The sequence below is a fragment of the Pseudophryne corroboree genome, chromosome 5, assembly GCF_028390025.1.
Source record: "Pseudophryne corroboree isolate aPseCor3 chromosome 5, aPseCor3.hap2, whole genome shotgun sequence".
Taxonomy (NCBI): Eukaryota; Metazoa; Chordata; class Amphibia; order Anura; family Myobatrachidae; genus Pseudophryne; species Pseudophryne corroboree.
Window position 1 is genome coordinate 483,348,711 of NC_086448.1, and position 27,654 is coordinate 483,376,364.

Below are 27,654 nucleotides of genomic sequence, written 5' to 3' on the forward strand. Positions count from 1 at the left end.
GAGGAAACCTGGAGAGGAGAGGAGTCAGAAATGCTTATAAAAAAATTGGATGCAGGACTACTTCTGATTATGATTGTGGATATTTACAATAAAGGTGTTGGTGGTGGAGATTGCAGGCACTTGTATCTAACTGAGGGAATGGAGCTAGTTGACACTGGATTGGCTGTTGTTACATTTTTAGCCAAAGAATTTGAATTTGCCAAAAACTTTTGATGAAAGCCCTGCAAGTGATGAAAAAGGAAAGAGGTTCCTAGATGGTTAAGGTCCCTAACACTACTTACTAAGGCTTTACAAAGGGTGCAGATGGCCTGACATTTGTCTGGATTTGGGTAGAAAATTGCACAAATAAGAGATGGATTTTTTTTGTCTTTTGCTCAGGCATGACAATGGGCTTTTTCATATCATGGGCAACGACTTTTTCCACTGGTGCCTACTTTACACATACAACATTAATATCCTTATTAGTGTCAGCTACACAAATATACTCCTTATCCTGGTGCACTTCCACAGAAGCATCCTCAAATTTTATGTCAGCATGTTAACTTGTGCTGCACATCCCCACATTTGCATAGTTAGCACAAATGGTGTTAGGAGCCTACTCTTTGAGTACAGTGTTGAAAATGTCAGGCTCACACATGGCACCTGTGGGCACACCTAGACTCTCCTCAGAGATTTGCGATGTTGCTGTGCCTTAACAAGTTTCATTTTTTTACATTTCAACAGGGAAAAGGGCTTACTTCATCATAAGTAAATAACAATTTATAAAAAGGCCAAGACCTTAGCCTTTCCTTGTCACTTCATGTGGTGAATTACATATTGCCAGTTTTATGTTTTTATATAATTAACTTAGTTTTGATGTTTTTTATTTATTACTCTAAAATTATATTGCTTCTTTGATTTTACATGCCCTGACTTAAGCCCACTATGCCCTTGGGCATTGGCCTCAGTAGATGAAGTTGATGGACATACTGTATATACTCATGACTGGGTGGCAGCAGCTGGATCACTAGTATATGCTTCCTAATTTGTTCCATAATTTGTTGTGAACAGGTTATAATAGTGGTTCTACTTGATGGATTTAGTACCCGATTTCTGAATTGATTCATGTAATATAAGGGATATTATCATTAGTGGCTATATTAATATTGGATCCGTGAATTATTTGTATATTTTAGGTAACTATGGTTACCGTAATTTGAGATGAACCACTATGCGGACCATATTTATTAGTAAATTGTTCTATTCACTCGCCCCTAATGTTTATTATACCTTGAATTATTTTGTATTATCTATTTTCAGACTAAATTGGTCTGATTAGTAATTTTGATTATTTACACAGTGGCTCTGGATGTCAGGTAGTCATGGTTACCATGACTTCCGGCCACTGACTTACAGCACCCAGGAACCTTCTGTAATGTCCCCGCAATGTTTCCCTGCTTTCGGGTTCCAACCACTAACGTCATTGCAGAGGCGCCAGCACCATGGCAGGGAACGATGGTGGGAGCAGTGGGGGAACACAGAGTGACCGAGGAGCGAAGAACACAATCAGACCACAGGTGAGAGACATGATACTTTGGTTATTTAAATGCTCAATTGACAATTACACTTTGTACACCATGTGAGAAAGGTGCATTGGCACCAAAACGACTGTCAGGGGTACTGGAGGATTGTCTCCTATGCGGTAACATGCTTATACATGGTGCCACTTATATAATTATTATTATTATTATATGTTGTGCTATTATATAGTAACATCATCTGGTTCAACCTGTATTCTGTATTAAGCTGAGTACATTGTAATGTTCCTGCTGAAGTAAAGTTGTATGTCTAGTTATCAACTATAACTCATGTTCCTCCCAGTTTATCAATGTCAATATTTTAAATGCTATAACCTTGGATATCTTTTTCAGTCAGAAATTTATCCAGTCCATTTTTAAATGCATTTACAGAGTCCACCATTACCACCTTCTCTGGCAGGGAATTCCAAATCCTTATTGCCTTAACAATGAAGAACCCCTTCCTACATTGTGTATGGAATTTTCTCTCCTCTAGCCTCAGCGAGTGCCCTTGTGTCCTATACAGAGTTCTTTTAATAAACAATTCCTTTGATAACTCTTTGTAGTTTGCCTTTACATATTTGAAGATTTTAATAATGTCTCCTATTAGATGCCTCTTTTCCAGTGTATACATATTCTACCTAGTAAGCCTTTCCTCGTAATCCAATCCCACTAACCCTTTAATCAAATTAGTAGCTTTAACACAATATTCAAGGTTGCGGACGTACCAATGATTTGTACAGTGGCAGTTTACACTCTCATCCCTTTTCTCAATTCCTCATTTTATGCATGATAGCACCTTACTTGCCTTTTTTGCTGCATTTTGAATTTGTATACTATTATTAAGCCTATTATCTACGAGCACCCCAAAATCTTTTTCCAATACTGTTACCCCTAGATTTTCCCCATTTAATATGTAGGATGCAAGTTTGTTTTTAGTCCCGAAATGCATAACTTTGCATTTTTCTATATTGAACCTCATACTCCATTTAGACGCCCAGATTTCAAGTTTAGATAAGTAATTCTGTAGAGCCTCCACATCTATTTCTGTATTAATTACCCTATACAGTTTAGTATCATGTGCAAAGATTGACACTGTGCTTTCAAGGCCTATTTCTAGGTCATTGATAAATATGTTGTACTGTAGTGGCCCGAGTATGGACCCTTGAGGTATACTGCTGACTACTGGTGCCCAGCGGCAGGACATCACATTGACCACTACTCGCTGTACCCTGTTATCCAGCCAGTTACTTATCCATGTGCAAATAGTTTCTCCTAGGCCAAGCTCCTTCAATTTGATGATCAGTCTCCTGTGAGGCACTCTTTCGAAGGCTTTTGCAAAATCTAAATAGACCTCATCCACCACTTATCCCTGGTCAAGATTGACGCTTACTTCCTTATAGAAGCTAAATAAGTTAGTTTGACATGATCTGTCCCTCACAAACCCATGCTGTTCTTGCTAATAATCTTAGTGGTCTGAAGATACTCATGAATGCCATCCCTTAAAATTCCTTCCAATATTTTCCCCCCTAAAGATGTCAAACTAACTGCTCTGTAGTTACCTGGATGGTTTTTTATCATTATTATTATTATTACATTTTATTTATGGGGCGCCAAAAGTGTTACGCAGCACCATACAAAGGACAGTACAGGGAGACAAAACTTAGTATAACAGTAATTAAATAACAAAAATAGAGTACAGGTAACAAAGAGCAGCACAATTCTCAAAACACAATACAGCTTAGATGTAAGTAGCAAGGGAGTAATCATTGTACTACTTGGGGCTGGCGGCCATAGATAGAGAGGAGCCTTTACCAGTAGGAGAAAAAGCAGGTAAAGATGGTTGCTGACTGAAATGTGTCGAGAAGAGGGCTTAGACGACAATAGGAAAGAGGGCCCTGCTCTGAAGAGCTAACAATCTAGTGGGGATGGGTGACAGACAGATGACATGAGATGCAAGCAAGCAGGAGTAAGCCTGATGGCAGTATGCAAGCAAAGCAGAGATGTTCAAGGCGTGGGGCAGAGGGATGGAGGAACAGCCTAAGGACTAGATTATGCATTGGAGGGGTACACTTTAAAAAATAGGTGGGTTTTCACTGCCCGTTTGAAGCTGTGCAAGGTCGGGGAGAGTCTAATGGAGCAGGGGAGCGCATCTCACTGAAGGGGTGCAGCACAGGCAAAATCCTGAACTTGTGCATGGGAAGCAGTGACCAAGGCAGAGGAGAGGCGACGGTCATCAGTCGACCGTAGTGGGCGGGAGGGAGTATGAAGGGAGAGGAGGTTGGAGAAGTAGGGAGCAGTGGAAATAGAGATGGCCTTGTATGTGAGGGTGAGGAGTTTGAAGAGGATTCTGTAGGGGAATGGGAGCCAGTGTAGATTTTGTCAAAGGGGAGTGGCAGAAGTGGAGCAGCGGGAGAGGCAAATGAGCCTAGCTGCGGAGTAGAGGACAGATTGGAGGGGTGCAAGCTGGGAGCAAGTGAGGCCAGTGAGGAGAACATTGCAATAGTCGAGTCGTGAGATGACCAGTGAGTGGATGATAAGTTTAGTTGCACTATGGGAGAGAGATGGCCTGATGCGAGCAATGTTGCATAGCTGGAACCGACAAGATTGTGCCAGAGCTTGGATGTAGGGTGCAAAGGAGAGGGAGAAGTCAAGAGTGACGCCCAGGCAGCGGAGTTGGGGAACGGGGGAGATGATAGTGTTGTCAACAGTGATAGAGATATTGGTCGGGGGTGTTGCTCTGGCTGGGGGAAAGATAATCAGTTTTGTCCATGTTGAGCTTCAGATAGCACTCAGACATCCAGGAGGAGATGTCAGAGAGGCAGCTGGAGACCTGAGAGAGGACAGAGGGGGACAGATCAGGATAGGAGAGGTAGAGTTGTGTGTCATCAGCATAGAGGTGGTATTGAAGGCCAAAGGAGTTAATGAGCGCACCCAGGGAAAAGGTGTACAGGGAGAACAGAAGGGGGCCTAGGACAGAACCCTGAGGGACACCAACAGGAAGGATGGAAGGGTGTAAGGTGGTTCCAGAGGCAGACACAGAGAAGGAGTGGTTATTGAGGTATGAGGTAAACCAGTCAAGGACGGTGCTAGAGAGGCCAACATTTTGGAGTGTGCAGAGGAGGAGAGGGTGATCCATGGTGTCAAAGGCAGCAGAAAGGTCCAGAAGGATGAGCAAAGAGAAGTGGCCCTTGTATTTGGCCGAAAGCAGGTTATTGGTGACTTTCACCAGGGCAGTCACAGTGGAGTGGAGTGGGTGAAAGCCAGATTGTAGTGGGTCAAGGATGGAGTGGTCAGAGAGGTAGCTTGTGAGGCGGCTGTAGACCAGTCGTTCAAGTAGTTTGGAGGCAAAGGGGAGAAGAGAGATGGGGCGGTAGCTAGTGAGTGATGAAGGGTCGAGGTTGTTTTTTTTGAGAATAGGGGACACCAGAGCATGTTTGAATGGTGAGGGAAAGATGCCAGTAGAGAGAGATAGGTTAAAGAAATGAGCAAGGTGGGAGCAGACAGTGGGGGGGAGCAGAGAAGACGGGAGGGGAGGGGGTCCAAGGGGCAGGTAGAGGGGGGAGGATAGGATGAGGGAGTGGACTACCTTGTCTGAGGTGGGATGGTAGCAGGACAGGGTGGGATGGATGGAGGGGAGGTATGGTGGGGGCAGGCGGCAGCAGAGGGGTGATGGGAGGAAATGTAATTTTGAATATCCTCAATTTTGGAGATGAAGAAGGAGGCAAAGTCAGTGGCAGTGAGAAAGGAGGGGAGGGAAGGAGGAGGGGGGCAAATGAGAGTGTTGAAAGTTTCAAAGATTCAGCGTGGAATGGAGGACTGAGAAGAGATGAGTGCTTGGAAAAAGGATTGCTTGGCTAGAGAAAGAGCAGAGCTATAGGAGGAGAAGTTTTTAGATCCTTTTTAAATAATGGCACTACCCCAGCTATATGCCAATCCTTCGGTACCATGCCTTATCTAATTGAACTATTGAAAATCAAGTATATGGGTCTTGCTAGTTCTGACCTAAGCTCCATAAGAACCCTCGGGTGAAGTCCATCTGGGCCAGGTGATTTATTAATCTTAATTTTTGCTTAGTCTCTCCTAGACTACTTCTTCTTCACTTAAACAAGTATCTAGCCATAAATCATTGCTGTCACTATTGTTATGCACTACTCCCACCATCAGTTCTTCTCTGGTGAACACTGATGAAAAAAAATTGTTCAGAATTTCCACTTTTATTTCATCATCATTTATCAAAACTCCAAATTCATCATTTATTGGACCTACGTTCTCCTTTTTTAGCCTTTTACTGTTTATGTATTTAAAACTTTTTAGGATTGGTTTTGCTCTCAGTAGCGATTTGCTTTTCGTTTTCAATTTTAGCTGCTCTTATTGCTTTTTTGCATCTTATATTGCATTCCTAGTAGTACTGGAATGACACCTTTCCATTAGATTTAAATACTTTAAAAGCATGCTTCTTTTTATCCATTTCTTCCTTGGCCTTCTTATTAAGCCACATCGGTTTGAGTTTGGTACTCCTGCGTTTACTGCCCATGGGAATGAATTTGTGAATATTGCTATCTAGTAACCTTTTTAAAGCATCCCACATTTCTGTAGTGTTCTTGCCATGAAATAAAACTTCCCAGTCAACGCTGTTTAGTGCACTTCTCAGCATACTGAAGTTAGCCTTCCTAAAGTTAAATGTTTTGGTTGATCCCTTGTAGTGATGTTTCTTGAAAATTATGTTGAATGTGATCATATAGTGATCACTGTTACCCAAGGTCTCCCCAACTTTAGTGCTTGATATAATGTCCACATTATTAGTAATTACACGATCCAGAGTAGTTTTTCCTCTAGTTGAGTCCTCGACTTATTGAGACACGTAGTGATCCTTTAACGTATTTAAAAACCTGTTGCCCCTAGCTTTAACACATGAATCATTACTCCAGTTTATATCAGGATAATTAAAATCCCCAATCACTAGGATGTCCCCCAATCCTGCAGCCTTTTCAATTTGCTGCAAGAGTTGTTCTTCTTCATGTCTACTAAATCCGGCTGTTTGTAGCACGTACCTATGACTAGTTTTTTTGCATCATTACCCCCACTTGAGATTTCCCCCATAGTGACTCCACATTATCTCCAGTCCCTTCATAAATAACCTCCTTTAAGTATGGTTTAAGAGATGGTTTAACATAAAGACATACACCTCCTCCTCTTTTGTTAGCCCTGTCCCTCCTGAAAAGAGATTACCCCTCCAAGTTTGCAACCCAATCGTGAGAGTCGTCCCACCATGTTTCCATAATACTTATAATATGAAACTGAGCCTTAGATGCTAACAATTCCAATTCCCCCATTTTACCCGCTAGGCTTCTTGCGTTCGCAAGCATACATTTTAGTTTAGTGTTTCCCTTGTCTGTTTTTTTTTTTAAGGGTATCCTATCATTGTTTACAAGTGCCTCCCTAGAGTTACTCTTACTGCCGGTTCTTCTCCTCACTCCCTCTCCTCCCCCATCATACTTACTATTCCTTTTGAACCACCCATTTAGTCCTTCAAAACTATCCGCCCTGATATAAGTATTTTCCCTTATGTTACTTACATAATATTCCCTTATGCTACTTACATCAATTTCAATATGCTATAATGATGAACCACAATTGTTGATAGTTAATGTTTTGGCAATACCTTTGTTAATATTATTATTTGTTTACACTGGGGCAGAGCACTCGTAGATTGACAGAGCACCCCAGGATAGACACAGCAGTCACTTGTCAGATGCAGCACCCCTTTATGTACAACAAAGCATCCCTGGGGATAGACCACATACAAATGGGGTACCACCTACTGTGTCACAATATATGTATAATTATATACTGCAGTATAGTATGTTGGGGTATAGCACAATAATAAATATATATATTTTTTAATTATATATTTTGCTTTCATTTTTTTACACTGGGTCAGAGCACTCATAAATTGAAAGATCACCCCAGGATGAACACAGCAGTCGCTTGTCAGACACAGCAACCATTTATTTACAACAAAGCACCCCTGGGGACGGACCAGCTACAGTTCAGATACCACCTACAGTATCACAGTACGTGTATGAATATACACTGCGGCAGGGCCGGACTGGGACCAAAAATATGCCCTGACATTTTTTAAGCACACAGGCCCACTTCGGTGTCAGCATCTGACTCCTCCCCTTACTATTCCCGACTCCTCCTACTTCTTAGTCTATGCTCTTACAAATATAAATTAATATTATAACAACATACAAGTGTACATCATTCTGCATTAAAATACACACAACCATTGGTTGAAGTGGAAATGTTGAAGTGGGTGGTATGGAAAAATAAAGGTTGTAACTAAGTGCACGCGCTCCAGAAAAGGGGCATGGACACGCACGCGCCCCATTCACTAGAATGAGAGCGTCTGCGTGCACTCCCGGCAGGGCTAAGCAGCGACCAATCAGACAGAGTGTCCCATAGAGGTCAAAAATATTGGTGTGGCCAATTAAAATGGGATGTGATACACAGACATATGCCCCCAATAGTGCAGTGCCAGATCCACAATTGCCCCCACAGTGCCAGGTATACAAATGCCCCACAGTGCCAGGTATACAAATGCCCCCACAGTGCCAGATCCACAAATGCCCCCACAGTGCCAGATGCACAAATGCCCCCACAGTGCCAGATCCACAAATGCCCCCACAGTGCCAGATCCACAAATGCCCCCACAGAGTCAGAACCACAAATGCCCCACAGTGCCAGGTATACAAATGCCCCCACAGTGCCAGCCAATTGCCCCCACAGTGCCAGCCAATTGCCCCCACAGTGCCAGGTATACAAATGACCTCACAGTGCCAGCCAATTGCCCCCACAGTGCCAGGTATACAAATGCCCCCACAGTGCCAGGTAAACAATTGCCCCCACAGTGCCAGCCAATTGCCCCCAGAGTGCCAGGTATACAAATGCCCCCACAGTGCCAAGTAAACAATTGCCCCCACAGTGCCAGGTATACAAATGCCCCCACAGTGCCAGCCAATTGCCCCCACAGTGCCAGGTATACAAATGCCCCCACAGTGCCAGACAATTGCCCCCACAGTGCCAGGTATACAATTGCCCCCACAGTGCCAGGTAAACAATTGCCCCCACAGTGCCAGGTATACAAATGCCCCCACAGTGCCAGACAATTGACCCCACAGTGCCAGGTATACAAATGCCCCACAGAGCCAACCAATTGCCCCCACAGGGCCAGGTATACAAATGCCCCCACAGTGCCAGGTACACAATTGCCCCCACAGTGCCAGCCAATTGCCCCCACAGCAGTGCTGCAGCTGCTTACTGCTGCTGCTGCTCCTCCGGCTGGGATGTGAGTGTGACTGAGGGCTGCAGTGTCATGAGCTGAGAGCGCGCCAGCGCGGCTATGTCTTGCGGCGTGTATCGGACTTCAAACCAGCCGCTGGTTCGTGAGCCAATCAGAGCTCGCGGACCGGCAGCGGCGGCTCCTGATTGGCTGCCGGTCCGCGAGCTCTGATTGGCTCACGTACCGCCGGCTGGTTTGAAGTCCACTGTACGCCGCCAGACATAGCGGCACTGGCGTGCTCTCCTCCCCTGACAGCTGAGACACGCTGCCGCCGGACTGAGTGGCATCGTGTCTCAGTGAGCGCTGGACCGGCCCACATGGCCATCGGCCCTTCTGGCATTTGCCAGAAGTGCCAGATGGCCAGTCCGGCCCTGCACTGCGGTCTGGCCAGCATTGTCACAGAAAATAATAGTATTGTACATTCAGGTATAGCACAAATTAAAACTTTGGCTTTTATTTTGTATACACCAGGGCAGAGCACCCCTAGATTGACAGAGCACCCCTGGATGGACACAGCAGTACCTTATCGGACACAGAATAAACAAAGCACCCCTTGAGGACAAAACAGCCTCAGCCTCTTGATGGACAATACTGCAGCACCCCTGTATGGACACACAGCAACCCTGGATGGACACAGCATGGATAGAGCACCTCTGGAGGAAAATGCAGCCCCAACCACTTGATGGATAACACTGGAGCACCCTTTACCCATTATAAGCTGTTCGTGCTAATTAGTACCCTAATAGAACATACTGCAAAGATACTAAGGACAGTGATTTGGCATCCAGGAACTTAGGGAGGAGCTTTTATCTCTCTCCATTATACATAGAGAGATTAAACTTGCCACCCTTTGTTAAAAGCTGTTTGTGCTAATTAGTACACTAGTAGTGTACTAATTAGCACGAACAGCTTGTAACGTAGAGTGGCAAGTTTAATCTTTCTATGTATAATGGAGAGAGCTAAAAGCTCCTCCCTAAGTTCCTGGATGCCAAATCACTGTATTTAGTATCTCTGTACATTTTTTTTCTATTAGGGTACTAATTATCATGAACAGCTTACAATGTACAACACAGATTCTCACAAAACAGATTCTCTAACGCCGACGATCTAAAGTACTGTGTTGCTCGAACAGTTAGTTGCGTCAGAATACAATAATTTATATTTACTGGTATGTCTATAGGTGCTCATTACCGCTGTGTATTTTAGATAGCAAATGAGTTACTCCTGCAGATTTATCCCGATTTGTGTGAAACCTGTGTGCACCCTTCCTTTGAATGTTTTAGAAAGGATTACACAGAAAAAATAATAATAAAGTGAATGTCACGGGAACACACAAAAAAACTAAGATTGGCGCTTTGGGAATCGAACCCAGGACTCTCAGCATGGCAGACGGGATCCTTCATTGCTAGCCCTCAACACTGCATGGAGGATTCTCAAATTAATGTGTAAAAGTACTGTAAAGAGCGATTCCTTCCCATTGGTGTTCGTTTATGCCATTAGGGGATTCGTACGCTCATTTTGTGCACTGTACATACTGTAAAGTCAATGAGCTACATTATTCTTTTCACACATTAGTTTAGTCTGCATAGACAAGTGTTTTAACACGTTCATTTGCATCTGTATAAACTATACACACAGTGATTTGCATCCAGGAACTTAGGGATGAGCTTTTGTCTCTACCCATTATACTTAATACTACGGGATTTGGACGCTCACATATCCCTAACATCAATAGACTATACTGTATCTGTAACTTGTTAATTTGCATCTGTATATGCTGTACTATTTGCATCTGTACTGTATATACTCTTATAGACTGTATGACATACTGTAGCATAATGTAGCTTAATTAGACGCACCAGTAAAGTAGTTCTTACGCTGTAGTTCAGTATTGTATTTTAATGGAGACCACACGCTTGCGCATTGGTGATTTTAAAAAGTGGCATCTGGTGGATGATGTTAGGTATTACACTCAAAGGTAACGGCAAACGCTTTGTGCGCCTCCCTTCGACTAGGCGCGCCTCCTTGTGCCCAGGTACGCTGCGTGTGCCTGATCGTTACTAATGACTCAGTCAGCCAATATAACGGAGGACCCATCTGTATATATATATCTATATGTAAGTCTGTAGACCGGCACTCACTCCATACACAACATCGTGCCCTGGTGCCCTCCAATGGATTAATGCAGAGAAAACACAATAGCAGGCAGCACTCTAAGTGTCTGAACAACCTAAATGAAGACACTGCGGACACAGTGTATGGTCTGACGTTTCGGAATTTTAATTCCTTTTTCAAAGAACCTTTGAAAAAGGAATTAAAATTCCGAAACTTCAGACCATACACTGTGTCCGCAGTGTCTTCATTTAGGTTGTTCAGACCCTTCGAGTGCTGCCTGCTATTGTGTTTTCTCTCTCTCTCTCTCTCTCTCTCTCTATATATATATATATATAGTAACACTGTAAGGGTACAAGGTGCCATTTCCTGGGGTAAATGGCAGCAAGCAGCAGCTGAGGAATCACACAAGTCCAGTTTGTGGTGCAACTGGCCACATAAAATAAAACAGAAAATGAAACAAACACCAAAACAAAATACCTTGCCTGTCCGGCACTAAGTAAACACAAGACGTTCCTAACTATCACTAAACAAAAACACAGAGTTCTCCAGTAAACACTGTATTGCTCACTTGTATAAGGAAGCTCCTCTCACAGAGATTCTGCAGTCTCTCCCCAGGCAATCTCCACACACAAATCAGGCCAGCAGCCCTATAACACTCTTACACAGCTGAAAGCCTGATTAGCCTTCTGTGAGGCCAAAGACCCAAACTGGGACCAATGTCTGGAACTTGCCCCATCTCTCTTTCAGGGCGCTTATCCAGCTTTTCCAACAAACTGAAAAGGTTCTGACAAAACAAAACATTTTCCTAGAAGTTTTCATTTTTCTAAAACATGTAAGACAAGAACCTGGGACAAACATACCTGCCCTCAAACACTATTCCAGTTTTCTTGTCACATAACCCCCTCCCCTGTTTCGACTTATGGGCCGGAACACTTGTAGCCCCCAAACAGAAGATGCGGTACAATGCATCTGCGTTGGCCAATTGTGTACCCGGTCTATGATCAACAGTAAACTTAAAATATTGCACCGCTAGAAACCATCTAGTTACACGAGCATTCTTACCTCTATTTACATACATCCATTTTAAAGGGGCATGATCTGTCACTAGTCTGAATTGTCTACCCAAGAGGTAATATCTCAAGGCATCTAGTGCCCACTTAATGGCCAAAGCCTCCTTTTCCACAATGGCATACCTTCTTTCATGCTCATTGAGTTTCCTACTCAAATAAATGATAGGGTGTTCGTCCCCATCGGGTGTTCGTCCCCATCTTTGGTTTGGGACAACACAGCCCCTATCCCTACCTATGAGGCATCTGTCTGTACAACAAATTATTTTGAAAAATCTGGTGTTATCAATACCGGTTGTGAACACAAAGCCACTTTTAATGTTTGGAAAGCTTTTTCTGCATCAGGGTTCCATTTCACCATATTTGACTGCTTCCCTTTGGTAAGGTCTGACAACGGCACTGCTGTGGTCGCAAAATTGAGAATATACCATCTATAGTACCCAGTTATTCCCAAAAAAGCCCTTACATGTTTTTTATTCACTGGACGAGGCCAGTTTTGAATAGCATCAACTTTATTCAATTGGGGACTAATCAGACCTCTGCCTATGGTGAAGCCAAAGTATTTGACCTCCTCCATTGTGAGGCAGCACTTTTTTGGGTTAGCAGTTAACCCTGCCTCTCTGATTGAGTCCAGTACTGCTTGTACTTTAACCAAATGGGACCCCCAGTCTGTACTGTGAATTACCACATCATCTAAATAGGCAGCTGCATATTTTCTATGGGGCCTCAAAATTTTATCCATCGCCCGTTGAAAGGTTGCTGGAGCCCCATGCAACCCAAAGGGTAACATCTTATACTGGTATAGCCCCTCCGGAACTGAAAAGGCTGTTTTTTCTTTTGCGCTATCAGTTAAAGATATTTGCCAATAACCTTTGGTCAGGTCCAACGTGGTGATAAACCTGGCTGTTCCCAGCCTTTCTATAAGCTCATCCACACGGGTCATGGGGTATGCGTCAAATTTGGACACCTCATTTAACTTACGAAAGTCATTACAGAAGCGTATGCTACCGTCTGGCTTCGGGATGAGAACTATGGGACTGGACCACTCACTGTTAGATTCCCCTATGACTCCAAGTTCTAACATTGTTTTAACTTCTTTAGAAACAGCTTCTAGCTGAGTTTCAGGAATCCTATATGGCTTTAAATGGACCCTGACCCCTGGTTCTGTGACAATGTCATGTTTTATTATGGTCGTTCGGCCAGGCAGCTCTGAAAATATCTCCCTATTTTGGATGAGAAATTCTTTAACCTGATTGTTCTGATCAGCTGATAATGTCTCTGACACCTTTACTGCAGGAAGCAACCGAGGTGAAGACACCGAAGGGCAAGGCTCCACTGACAGAGACAACCTATTTTTCCAGGGTTTGATTAAGTTAACATGGTAGAGTTGTTCGGGTTTTCTCTTTCCCGGCTGGTATACTTTGTAATAAACCTCATTCACTTTTTTCCTAATCTCAAATGGACCCTGCCATTTAGCTAGGAATTTGCTTTCCACAGTGGGTACCAAAACAAGAACTCTATCTCCGGGAGCAAATTCCTGTATCTTGGCACTCCGGTTATATACCCTCTGTTGAGCACTTTGGGCTTGTTCCATGTGCTCTCTGACACTAGGTACCATGGCTGCAATCCTATCCTGCATTTGTGTTACATGTTCAACAACGCTTCTATAAGGAGTGGGCTGTTCTTTCCACGTCTCTTTGGCAATGTCCAACAGCCCTCTGGGGTGTCTACCATACAATAAATTAAATGGAGAAAACACCGTAGAGGACTGAGGAACTTCTCTGATTCTCTAACAAGTAGGGCAACAAACAATCCCAGTTTTTCCCATCTCTATCAACAACCTTTTTTAACATACTTTTTAATGCTTTATTAAACCTTTCCACCAACCCGTCAGTTTGGGGATGGTAGATGGACGTCCTGAGGTGAGTGACCTTAAATAATTTGCACAATTCTTTCATGATCCTTGACATAAATGGAGTACCTTGGTCAGTCAAAATTTATTTTGGTATTCCCACTCTACTAAAAACCTGCACCAGCTCCCTAGCTATCGCCTTGGTTGTGATAGTGTGTAAAGGGACAGCCTCAGGATATCGAGTGGCATAGTCCATAATTACCAGAATATACTGATGGCCCCAAGCGGACTTTAACAAGGACCCCACGAGATCCATGGCTATTCTGTCAAATGGGACCTCTATAATAGGCATGGGAACTAGTGGGCTCCTGTAATGGGGTCTAGGGGCATGATACTGGCATTCAGAACAGGAAGAACAATATTCAGACACTTCTTTATAAACCCCTGGCCAAAAGAACCTTTGTAAAACTCTTTCAGTGTTTTTTTCTGCCCCTAAATGTCCTGCTGTAACGTGACTATGAGCTAAATCTAGTACTGTTCTCCGATAAGGCTACGGAACTACCAGCTGTTCCACCACATCCTCACCCCTTTTGACAATGTGGTACAAGAGCTCATTACAGATGGCCATGTGGGGATATGTAACCCTGTCACCTGGTACCACAGGTTCCCCATTAACAACCTTTACATTCTCTCTAGCCTTTATTAAGGTAGGATCCTTTAACTGTTCAGACGCAAACAGATTCTTCTTTACCTCCAGGTCAGGCACACTTTCAGTTCTAACTGCTATGTCTCTGTTCCCAGCAAGAGGGTCCTCACTGGACTCCCCATCTGTCACTTCCCCAGCCAAACTAGCAAAAGGCAAAGGGTCAGAAAGTTCTGAAGACACACGTACATCCATAAAATCACCGGTATTATCAACTGGCTCTTTACTTCTCACATCTGTTGATAAACGTGATTCCCATAGTTTCCAAAAATGAGGAAAATCCCTCCCTATTATGGCCTCATGCACCAAGGTGGGGACCAGTCCTACTTTAACAATTGCTGACCCACAACAAGTTTCTATATTCACTTCAGCAGTGACATAATGTTGGGTATCCCCATGCATGCAAGTTACCCCAATAGGTATTTGCTGGACCTTTAAGGGGTTCACTAACCCAGCTTTCACGAGGGTAACTAAACTTCCTAATTCTAGCAAGGCTTCTACCCGGTTACCCTCTAAGAACACATCACACATTTGTTTTTCCAGCTCAGGTGAAGGTACCACAGTACAGGCTAACCTAGCAAAGAAAGACATTCTGAGACATTCAAAGGCAGAATCACATTGCATGGGTTCTTGCATGACTGGGCAATTGGCAATAACATGACCTGGCATACTACACCTAACACATTTAACCACACGATTATCAACCTGTTTGGGCAGCATAGACCGTTCTAGCCCCATTGGCCTGTCTCCAGGGCCAGTGTTTACAGTCTCTCCAGCCTTGCGTTCTCTTAACCGCCCAGCAACATTTTCCCACAGAACAGTCTTACCAGTCTTTACTGAAGGGCGCTGTCGAGGATCTATAGGTTGCTGGGTGGTCATCAGTAGTTCCTCTGCTGCCAAATACCTCTCTACCATGTCCACTAATTGGTCAGCAGTATCCGGGTTTCCATGGCTCACCCACTTGCGCAGGACCACGGGCAATGATCTCAAATAGCGGTCCATGATGACTCTTTCAACCATCTGGGGCTCAGTTAATGGCTGTAACCATTTTTTTGTTAGCTGAATAAGGTCATGCATCTGGGAGCAAGGAGGCTTCTTCATGGTGTACACCCAACGGTGCACCCGTTGTGCTCGTACTGACAGCGTGACTACCAGGTGGGTCAGGATCTCAGTCTTTAGTTTATCATTGTCTCGATCCTCAGCAGGGCTTAAATCAAAGTACGCTTTTTGGGGCTCACCTGACAGAAAAGGTGCCAGCAGACTGGCCCACTGTGCTTTTGGATAGTTCTCACTCTCGGCAGTCCTTTCAAACGTGGTCAGGTAGGCCTCCACATCATCAGCCTCTGTCATTTTCTGCAGGAAGTAAGTGAAGGCGCACAGAGATATAGAATAACCAACTGCTGTTTTGATACAAACTAGTAATTTGTTGCTAATTAGATTAAAAATCTTAAAATACACACAATAAAACAAAATTATTAATATTTACCATAAGACCAACAAACAATAATTTTGTTAATACCGCATATAATTATTAGCTCCACACAGACTGATGATTTGATTAGTAAATTACTCCTTCAAGGATTCGCTTAACCGCATGCACCTATCTAAAAAAGTAGTAGTTCTCCTTCAGCAAATAAGATCAGATTCCATGCACATATAAGATGCACATATAAGCAGGATTAGAATAATTTTAGTCCCAAGCAAAGACTGTTAGTTGTGCAGAAAATTAATCACAGAGAAGAGAGCTTAATTGCATGCACCTATGTAATTAGGAAATAGCAGGATAGTTCTCCTTCAGCTGAATTGGTTTGATTTCATGCACACATGTGAACACAACATTGGCTCCAAAACCAGCTAAATACTGATTAATATGGAAATGATCACAGAATTTGAAGTATACACACGCCACTTAAAGGGAAGGTGCTGTTGGTTGTGAAGGTGTTGTTAATACTTCACCCATAAGTAAGTATCAGGAGCGCTCCTGCAATGTAAAGAACCCGTATGTCCTCCTATTGATTCCTCCTGCCTGGTTCCCAGAGGATGAAACCGCCATCTTTGTGGGTGGAGAAACGCGTCAGTGACTCATTCTCAAGTGAACCGCAAGTGGAAAGCAAATCCGGAAGACGGAAGCCCGAAACCGGAAGTCGCGGTACGCGACACATACTGGCGTTTCCACCCTCCCACAGCCGCCGTGGTTACACACGATCCTGTGGACACAGCTACAATCCCTCCATCCCCTGCACCAGACATCAGGACCCCGGCCACAGAGATCTCCCCAGGCAATCTCCACACACTCATCAGGCCAGCAGCTCTATAACACCCTTACACAGCTGAAAGCCTGATTAGCCTTCTGTGAGGCCAAAGACCCGAACTGGGCCCAATGTCTGGAACTTGCCCCATCTCTCTTTCAGGGCGCTTATCCAGCTTTTCCAACAACATTTTGACTGAAAAATGAAAAACAGCTTATTCGAAGAAGATGTACAGTTATTCCATATTCTACCCATAGTTATATGATGGACATACACTAATTGTTATTAGGGGTATATTAATTGAATACAAATCTTTCTTTACCCTTTTCCGGATACTTCTCAGTGATATTGTTCCTGATCTGATTTTCATTTTCTTGTATTCATTTTATAGTCTTTGAGTTGAAATTCACTATTTACAGAACCTGTCGTAGCAGCAATCACAAAAAAAGCAATTCACAGATTCTGTGATTCCCTCCCCCCCAGTTTACAGATTCCACAATCCACCAATCTCTGCACATACCTTACACATATATTATGCATGTGCAGATATATTACAGCTATTTTTCAGTGATTTGCAGATCATCTTCAGATACAGATATGCCAATCTTGAAAGGCTTATCGGTTTAGTAAAAACGGTCTGCAAATCCGCTGATTGTTACCATACACTATCAATCCACAGTCCCAATTTATCTGTGAAATCTAAGATGTTGGACAACCTGATTTAATAATGCCAATAAATTTTCGGTCTGAATCTGCAATCTGTGAACGCCATACATTGCAAATTTATTGGCACAATCATCTGCAAAATGGCAAATTGCCCCAATTGATTGCTAGTAAGAGGGAGACCAACATACATACATTATGCTAGGTCTAATTTGTTCGTAATAGAAAATGTATAATTCTATAGAAACTGCAGTGTATATCAGGGGCATAGCTACCATAAGTGCAGGGAGTGCAGCTGCTATGGGGCCCAGAGCTGAGAGGGGCCACCTTTCCTGTCACAGTTACATGTGTTATATACAGGATGTAGCTACCATAGGTGCAGGGAGTGCAGCTGGTATGGGGCCCAGAGCTGAAAGGGGCCACCTTCCCTTTACATGTGTTATATACAGGGTGTAGTTACCATAGGTGCAGGGAGTGCAGCTGCTATGGGGTCAGAGCTGAGAGGGGCCACCTACCCTGTCACAGTTACATGTGTTATATACAGGGTGTAGTTACCATAGGTGCGGGGAGTGCAGCTGCTATGGGGCCCAGAGCTGAAAGGGGCCACCTTCCCTGTCACAGTTACATGTGTTATATACATTTTTCACAATTGGGTGGTACATAGGGGTCCTTTCATACTTTTTCCTTGGGGTCTGCAATATATCTAGGTATGCCCCTGGACCTGCTCATTATAGTCTGGTATAAAATGAACTGTAGGGCATTTCATACGAACCGGGGCACTATAATGAGGCACAATATGATTGGGGAGCACTATTTATCATAATGTGAAGTGGGGGTACTGTGCGACATAATGTGTAGTGGCAGCTCTGAAATGTGACATAGGGTGAACTTAAGCACTACTACGATTCATAAAAGATACTAGAGCACTACTATGGGGCATAACATGAACAACTGCTGCGGAGAAGTGTCTCTACAGAAGCATTGGGACAGGGGCCTCTTCAAAATGTTGCAATGGGGCCCACAAACTTCTGGCTACGCCCCTGTTGTATATGTAATAATTACTACAGTCTAAGAAGAAGAAGAAGGAACTCTCTTGGCGGGGTATTCACCTACCCAAGAATTTTTTTGTGTTTGTAACTCAAAACATAATGTTTATTAGTAATAGTAAAATTATTTAGAAATACAGAACAAGACATGACAAAACAAACATGAAATATATAGTCTGACAATTCGCAGATTGTCCGTGTGGATTCAGCAATGGCCCACAACTTACTCTATTTCCTATTTAAGGATGCAGGTAATATGTGATTACCTCTGGTTGAGATTTATCTTAACTTTAATTAGTATTGGGATACTTAGCATATTCCATGGGCAATAACTCAGTTTATTCTATGGGACAGAGTGTAAGATTGTATACCTGTTATATGATCTTCTGCCTACATATGTAGGGATTCATTACTTCACTAATTTGTGATACTGGTGCTGTTTATGTTATTCAGACTGCTAGCCTATGTGATCAGTGGCAACAATGTATAGTGCAGTGAATACTTGTTTGCAAGCACTGGGGCAGATGTATGAAGCTTGCATAAAGCAGTGATAAAGCTGTGATAAGTTGAAGGTGATAACGCACCAGCCAATCAGCTCCTGTCATTTTTCAAATCCATAATGATTGGATGGTGCGTTATCATCTTCCACTTATCACTGCTTTATCACTTCTTTATCCCTTCTCCAGGTTTCTACATCTGCCTTACTGTTTGGAATGTAACAAGTTTTTAGCAAGGATAATTGCCTTACTCTGTAGCAGAGTGTCGATTTTGGAGAAGTATCTACATATAGGCTAAATGTTTCTGGAGGATATTTGTCTCACAGATAAGAAAATGGCTCTGGTTATATAAATTGCTTACAGGTACATCCAAAGCATGGTCTGACAGGAAATGTAGTTAATATTACAATAGGTTTTGAAATCCCTTGATGTAAAACCCCTTTGCATGGGTTCTATAAGAGACAATTTATGTCATTTATGAATTTATCTATGAATTTCTGTGTACATGGCATCAGATTGTACAATTAACCGTCTGTTTTGTACCTTGCAGAGAGAGAAATATATTTTTTACACAGTTAGGTATAGAACACAGGCCCTCATTCCAAGTTGTTCTCTCACTAGCTGCTTTTAGCAGCCGTGCAAACGCTAAGCCGCTGCCCTCTGGGAGTGTATCTTAGCTTAGCAGAAGTGCGAACGAAAGGATCGCAGAGCGACTACAAAATAATTTTGTGCTGCTTCAGAGTAGCTCCAGACCTACTCCTAGCTTGCGATCACTGCAGACTATTTAGTTCCAGCTTTGACATCACGAACAGGCCCTGCATTCGGCCAGCCACACCTACGTTTCCCCAACCACGCCTGCATTTTTATCTGGCACGCCTGCATTTTTTCACTCACTCCCTGAAAACGGTCAGTTGGCACCCAGAAACACCCACTTCCTGTCAATCACTCTGCGGTCAGCAGTGCGACTGAAATGCTTCGATAGACCTTGTGTGAAACTACTTCGGCTGTTGTGAAAGTATGTCGCGCATGCGCATTGCGCCGCTTACACATGCGCAGAAGTACAGTTTTTTTGCCTGATCGCTGCGCTGCGAACGAAAGCAGCTAGCGATCAACCCGGAATGACCACCACAATGTTCTGCTGTGCTGATAGATTCAGCCTGTGGTTGTTGGATATGGTAAGCTCACTTTAGAGGTCTGTAGAAAAAGTATATGTAATAGCCTGTGAGTTACAGCCAACCACAACATTTCTGTGATAAAAATGCTATTTTTTAATAAACTTGACCTTCTGTAAATCTCTTGGCTGCCTGCAACTGTGAGGCTACATGTATGACATATACCAGTGCAAGAGCAAATCCAGGCTCTTGAGGTGTGAAATTCTGAATGTGAAAGTTACAGTAAAATAGAGAACTACTGTTTCCCACATATGATCTTCCTGAGTGTAAGTCCACTCTTTTTTTGTAAAATTCTGCATCATATTTGTGATACAGCATATGCAAATCCTATCCTTTATGAACATAGATGTATATTGTACATATTATGCCAAAATCATAGTACAATAAATGGGGTGTAGTATAACTTGTTGAATAGTTATCAGGTCGACATAAGAATTATGACAAGGTCAAACTGTCAATATACAGCAGGTCAACCATGTTGACATTCATCATATCTACTGGGATGATGTGTTGACATAATGAACTGTTTACAAACTGTCTCTTGAGGTTTAGTGGCTTTTTTCCGATGGCTCAAGTGTTTTCTTTCAGGTCACGGCGGTGCTGTGATAGTGACTTCCAGTGTGGACCTCCGATGCTGCAGTGTTCTGGTGCACATTGCTCCCCTAATTCTTAATTCCTAGTCCTCCCCCTGGTGCCTAACCCTAAACCACACACTATAGTCCCCCTGTAGTCTAACCCTAACCTACACCTGCAGCTTAACCGCATCCCATAACAATTGGCATCCAGAAACTTTAGACATCTCACTTGGCGACATACTTTTGTCAACACTGTAAACCTGTTGACAGGTTGAAGATGTTGACATGGTGCTTGACAACAGTTTGAACCATGTTGGTGTTGTGTTATCAACATTATGAACGGCGACATGGTTACTGATGACCATTTGACTGGATACCCAATTAATATTGTACAATGTTTATTTCAGTTTGTGATCAAATAATACTGAATTCAATACAAAACTAGATCTGGTATTGGTTGGCATTGTACTGTAATATGTAATTTATTAGTAAAATACAGTATAGCTATATTTTTGTGTATTTTCAAACTTCGTCATTTCTGAATGTACCATTCGCACTTAATGAAATTAGTTAAATTCTTGCCAAGATATTACAGTTAAAGAATTAAATGTTAAATGCCGAACATAAACTTCATAGCCAGCCTTTTACATTGCATTAATAACTAATGTAGTGATTATACAATATACTACTAAAAATATCAGATACTGATGACACAGTACACATTGATATGTCCTGTATGTTACCTAATGTGTCAGGTATAAAAAATGAACAAAAACTCTTTCAATAGTTTACTTATCATTTCATATATTTAAATAGACTGTTAAAAGCACAGTGAATATTATTTCATTAAGTGCTCCAGGAATAATGAATAGCCCTGATTTATATTTTATACATAACTATTATTTTGACAGCTGCAGATATGTAGAATCACATCTAGCCTGCGGCTTCACACAAAATGTATACAAATGAGGCATTTTAAAGTGTTTAAAGGCAGATTGTCTCTTATCTGCATAATTGCAGCTAACCAAGAATATGGTTGCCTGATACATCATATATAACTATAATCAGGTGATTGAAGGTTCTATACAAAACAGTAGCTGCACAAATCTTCTACCAGTCATATACAAATGCTTGTTATTAAATGTATAAAAATGTCATGCTTTAGATACTACTATCAACAGGAATTTATTGTGGACATTTCACAAGTAACATTTCCAGTTCATTCTTTATGAAACTACTGTAGTTATAAGCTTTTGTTGTAATATAATCACAGATGAACAATCAAAGTAAGTAATAATATTGAATGTATAACCTGTCTTCAACAATGTGGGTTGCAGTAGAAATTCTAATAAACAGATGTTTAGACAAAATTAGGTTTTCAAATGAGCACAGCTGCTTTGAAAATGTTTGGTATCTAGTTGAAGCGAGACAAAAAATATCCATATATGGGAAATAATTACAGATACTTATCCACATTTGATTATTCCCAGCATATCATTCCTGAACAAAGAAATGAACAAGCTACAATTTTAAAAGAATGTGTTTTTCACAGTCACACACCTGCTTCTAACCTAATTTTATTGCTCAAAAAAAGAAATGTAAGCCAGTCTTGCATTCATTCAGTAAAGCAACTGATATGCAGTATATAGTTTTTCACCTTATATATTCTGTATAACTGGACTACTTGATAATTGCTTGACATAACTTAATCATAATTATTACATCAATTAAGAGTAACATTTAATAGAAAGATGTTTGAGAAAGAGTCACACTGGCATATGCAGTCCTGAATGACATTTGAGTATTAAATATAAGTCAAATCAAAAACAACCCAGTCTGTCTAATCATGATTATATATTATAAAATGTAGACTCACTATTAAACTTTCAGTTCTGCTAAGAACATCATTCAGCTCAAGGGTGGAATTCTCTTGGGGAGTATTTGGTTACACTCTGATTAACCCAAAATAGTACAACAACCAAAGTTCTTTACAAAAATACAGCATTATTTAAAAAAAAATCAACAAGGTCTGGGAATAACGCTAGAACTTTCAGCATGGGTTTGTTTTCTTCTTGGCAAAGGTGTTTTTTTTCTGTTTTGTTTTGTGCTTGCCAGATCCTCTGGAATTCAGCCCTGTTCTGTCTGACCTAATGCTGCTTGCCATTATTGAAAACGGGAACACACAGTGAAGCTGGGAATGAAGCAGTATGCACCTGCACCTGTTATGCTGTAGTGAAATTATTTGTACAGGGGATAGAAGAAGCATTTTAAACTGGTCCTCAAGGTACACTATTGTTGTGTACACACTGGCTGATATATCGGCCATTCCCTTGAATGTCCGATATATAGCGCGGGTCCATCAGCCAGTGTGTATGAGCAATATGTCGGTGAACTCTGCCATTCTCCTCACTCATATATCGTACTGTATCTCTCACAAACCTGCCCTTTCCATCTTTCCATCTCAAAAACATTTCCAGAATCAAACCTTTCTCATCCAGTAGGCTAATGAGACACTCATCCACTCACTGGTCATCTCCAGATAGGATTACTGTAATATCCTCCTTTATGGCCTTCCGTACAGATGCCTCTCTCCACTACAATCTATCCTCAATGCTGCTGCCCATCTCATCTTCCTCCCCAAATGCACTACATTCACCTCCCCTTTCTTACAAGCCCTTCACTTGTTCCCTTTCCTATTCAGAATCCAATTTAAGCTTCTGACACTCACCTTCAAAGCCCTCACCCACTCTCCTCCCTCTTCCATCTCTGACCTCATCTCTCTCTAAACTGCCAACCTTCCTCTTCACTCTTCTAATGCATACTGCCTCTCCTGCCAACTGGTTACCTCCTCTCACTCCTACCTACAAAATTTTGCACATGCTGCTCCCTATCCCTGGAATTCTCTACCTTTTCCTATCTGTCCCTCCACCTCTCTACAAAACTTCAAACAGGCTCTCAAGACATGCTTCTTCACCAAACTCAGACAGCTGTCCTCTTAACCCTCTTGTCCATGCTTACGGTCTACCTTTTGTGTGTCACTCTGTTTGTAATTTTGTTTCTGTGGATGTGAGTGTATATGTGTTTCTGTAAATCATGTTGCATGTGTGTGAAACCATATATGTGTAGGTGATCCTAAATATCTGTGTGGTTGTGCATTTGTATGTAATAAAGGGGCAGATTTATTAAGCCTGGGGAAGTGATAAAGAGGTGATAAGTGGAAGGTGATAAAGCATTAACCAATCAGCGCCGAACTGTCAAGTTACAGGTTGGGTTTGAAAAATTACAGTTAGGATATAACTTGTGGGTGCATTATCACTCCCATTTATTACTTATGTATGCTTAATACAGTACATCTTCCCAATATCTCTTAAGGCCCCCATACATCAACAATCAATTGGGGCAATTTGGTGTTTTGCAGATAATTCTGTAAACAAATATGTAATGTATGGGGTTCACAGATCACAGATTCCAACCAAAAAAGTGATTGGGATTGGTAAATCAGATTGTCCAACGTAAAAAGTAAAAAGTAGGCTTAGGCGCTGTACTGAATTGTGCTGATACAATAATGTATATCAGCAGCCACCTGGTAAAGAGGATTGACAACCTCTTAATACTAAAAGTACAATGTATATAATGTATGTAGTGCTTAATAATACATATGACAACAGTGAATTTAGATGAATAATATTTAATAAAAATGAACAAACCTCCCAGCGGTATATATAGAAATAATGTATTTAACAGACATATAAAATACCATGGTATATCTCACAGAATAAATTCAAGAAATACAGAATTAAATGAAATGATACAGCCTATTCGTTGCATGAATAGAACTTAAAGTGCACTAGGTGTCCAGTGATATTGGATATATTACCGCTTGGTTAGCTGTCCATAGGGAAACGGCAGTGGCACTCAGATTTAATACAGTCTGCAAGATCCGCTGGCATGTCACTTGAGTAAATTAATTTAGACATATATAAATGTGTTACAGTATCTCACCACTGATCCAATAACTGGCTTATTAGCCTCCAAATCAATCCATGGTGTGCTGTAATCAGCACTGCGGCTGGAAGCAGTTGCCGGGCAATGGGAGACATGATGGGTGGTGAGAGCGCTAGCAGGTCCGAGAGCTTCCGTCTCAAGCTGATGACCACCGAAGGCTGAAATGAACCAAGCTCCATAGGGCAGTGAAGTCTAGCTATAGTTGTTATTACCTGTGGGTCCAGCACCAGTATAGCATGTAGCAATTAAGTGAATATGCTGGGATGCTGGAATCTATCTGATAGACTGGAGCTACAGTAGTTTATGCTGGACTGCTTGTTGTTACTTTTTAGTGTAAGTTTTTTTTTACTAAAAACCTTCCATGGACTCTCTGCAAATGACATAACAAATGACATACCCAGCTAGATTTTGTACATGCAGATGGAGCCTCACTTATCTATGCTATCTATGGCATTTGTCCCGATCATGGAGTCGCAGTGTGCCTTGTTGCAAGATGGCTTGCCTAGTCAAAGGGAGGCTCACAGAACTTATCAATGTGTTAAAGCTATCATCCATTAAAGTTAGGGATATGTGAGCATTCAAGTCCAGTAGCTAATACAGCATAAGCAAAAACCATGGTAAGGGATCACTGCTTACATTTACACATGAGCTTGTTGTATATATCACTTTTTTTTAACATTCATACATTTAAGAAACTATCAGAATTAAGCACACAGGAAAATACCTGTTTCCATAACTAACTGTCGGGGTGTCTGAATGCAAATCTATGGCACAGTACTGTACTCTTTTATGTATATTCACTCTGGCCCTGTCTAGTCCTTTCCCCCAAACAAAGCGACTTTAGTATCAACCCTTCATTTACATACTGTGTTGGCAATTTCTTGACTATAAACTGGCCTCCTTGTCTGAAAAGAGCAGTCTCCCAGGAAAGGGGGAGGGGTGAGGGTGGAGATGGGGGTTAACCAGTGGAGTTCAGAAACGCTGTAGAAAATATTCATTCTCTGTCAGGAACCAAAAAAATAAATAAACCAATAAATCAATAAATAAAAATCCATTTCCTGCTGATGGCCAGTGAAATTATATTGTGGAAACCTTACTGTCCCATTTAACATAAGGGTTATCTAATGTCTGACTAGATTTAGAAATTTCACCCGAGTTCCTAATTTGGAATTTAAAGACACATTTGCCACTGTAATCCCTGTGCAGAATTGGAATACACTGATACTGTTTACCCTGACATGGAGATTCAGGTATTTAAACCCAGGACCTACATTTTCATTTGAAAAGTGCTTAATCCCTTGTGCAACAAACACAGTTAAAACCACAGACCCCAATGTAACACTGTGGTACTTTAGGATCTTTGAGCTCCAACACATTGTAATTGCCAGCAAAGATTGGAACTGTTATAGAGACATTAAGGGAATCATAAAGTGTATTTTTTCTGAGTCTCAGTGAATGTATTCATCTTCATTTTTGTGAATTATTCAGTCATCCAGTGTATAGTGAACTTTCGGTAGAATTATTTCTCTTCAATACTACAAAGTGATCTCATCTGTTGTATGCCATTGTCTTACATTGAGATTCTTGTGATTTTCTTTTCTTATGAATCAGCTAATCTTCTTTTTACCCAGCATTTCTTGATGTAAATAAAGAAAACTCTCTGCGGAGATTGCTGTTAAATTTGACCTTCCCTTATTATCAATCTGTCCTTCCTCTCTGAATCACACACAGCAAACAAGGTATGGGGAAAAACATCTTAAGAAAAGGCTCCATCACTTAGCCATGGAACAACTGTGATACCTCTCCCAACCACATAGACACCCGCCAACCCTGGTTTGTTACATCAACACTGTATTTCCTATGCTTTTTATACGTTGTACTTCATTTTGCGGATAGGTTTCCTATGTTTATCCGTGTCTTGTCTTGTTCCCTTTGTTTGCTCCTCTCCTTTAACCCCCCCCCCCCCTCCCCTTCATATTTTATGTCTGGATGTTTTCAGCCAACAAACCTTATACTTTTTTGTGCTCTCTCTCTGCCGAATGATGCGTGATTTAAAAATAGGGTCATGGAACATGGGGGGCATCAAATCAGAGAAAAATACTCATTTATCTCAATAAGTAGAATATTAATTTAGCTTTTCTACAAGAAACACATCTTGTCCCGTCGGAGATCACAAAACTCACTATGTGAAACTGGATGGTTGTAGCTTCTGCTCATTTAATTCTAAGGCTTGTGATAAAGAGTCACTTCCCGATAGAAATACTTAATATATCCTCTTACCTTGGAGGGTGTTATGTGGTTGTTTATCTAAAGATTAAAAGTTGCACTTACAGATGTAGCCATGCTCATTCATACTGCTGTATGGCTGCACATGCATACTTGCCGTGGGTGCGACTTGGCATGGATGCAAGCTGGGGCTAGTGGCACCCTTGATCAGCTCTTGATCAGAATGCTTATGTTCACGTGTGTGAATTAGATGGATGCACATCTAATTCCCAGCCCTTTAATTACAGGACAACTTATTCTATGTGGGATAATTATCTTAGTGTCCTCAGGATTTCTGAATAAATCCTTGCAACCATCCCCATCCCCCTTCCTTCCCAAACTGGGCATTCCCCTTACACTGTAGCTAAGAGTCTTCAATTAGTTGTTGTCTGGAGAGCATTACATACCACCGTTAGAGAGTATACATGTTTGTTAGCTGCCCACTATATGCTTTCCAGTATCAATTATATTTTAGTGTCACATATTTTATTTCCTAACATAACAGACTCGCAGATTGAGTCAATTAATGATTTAATTTCAG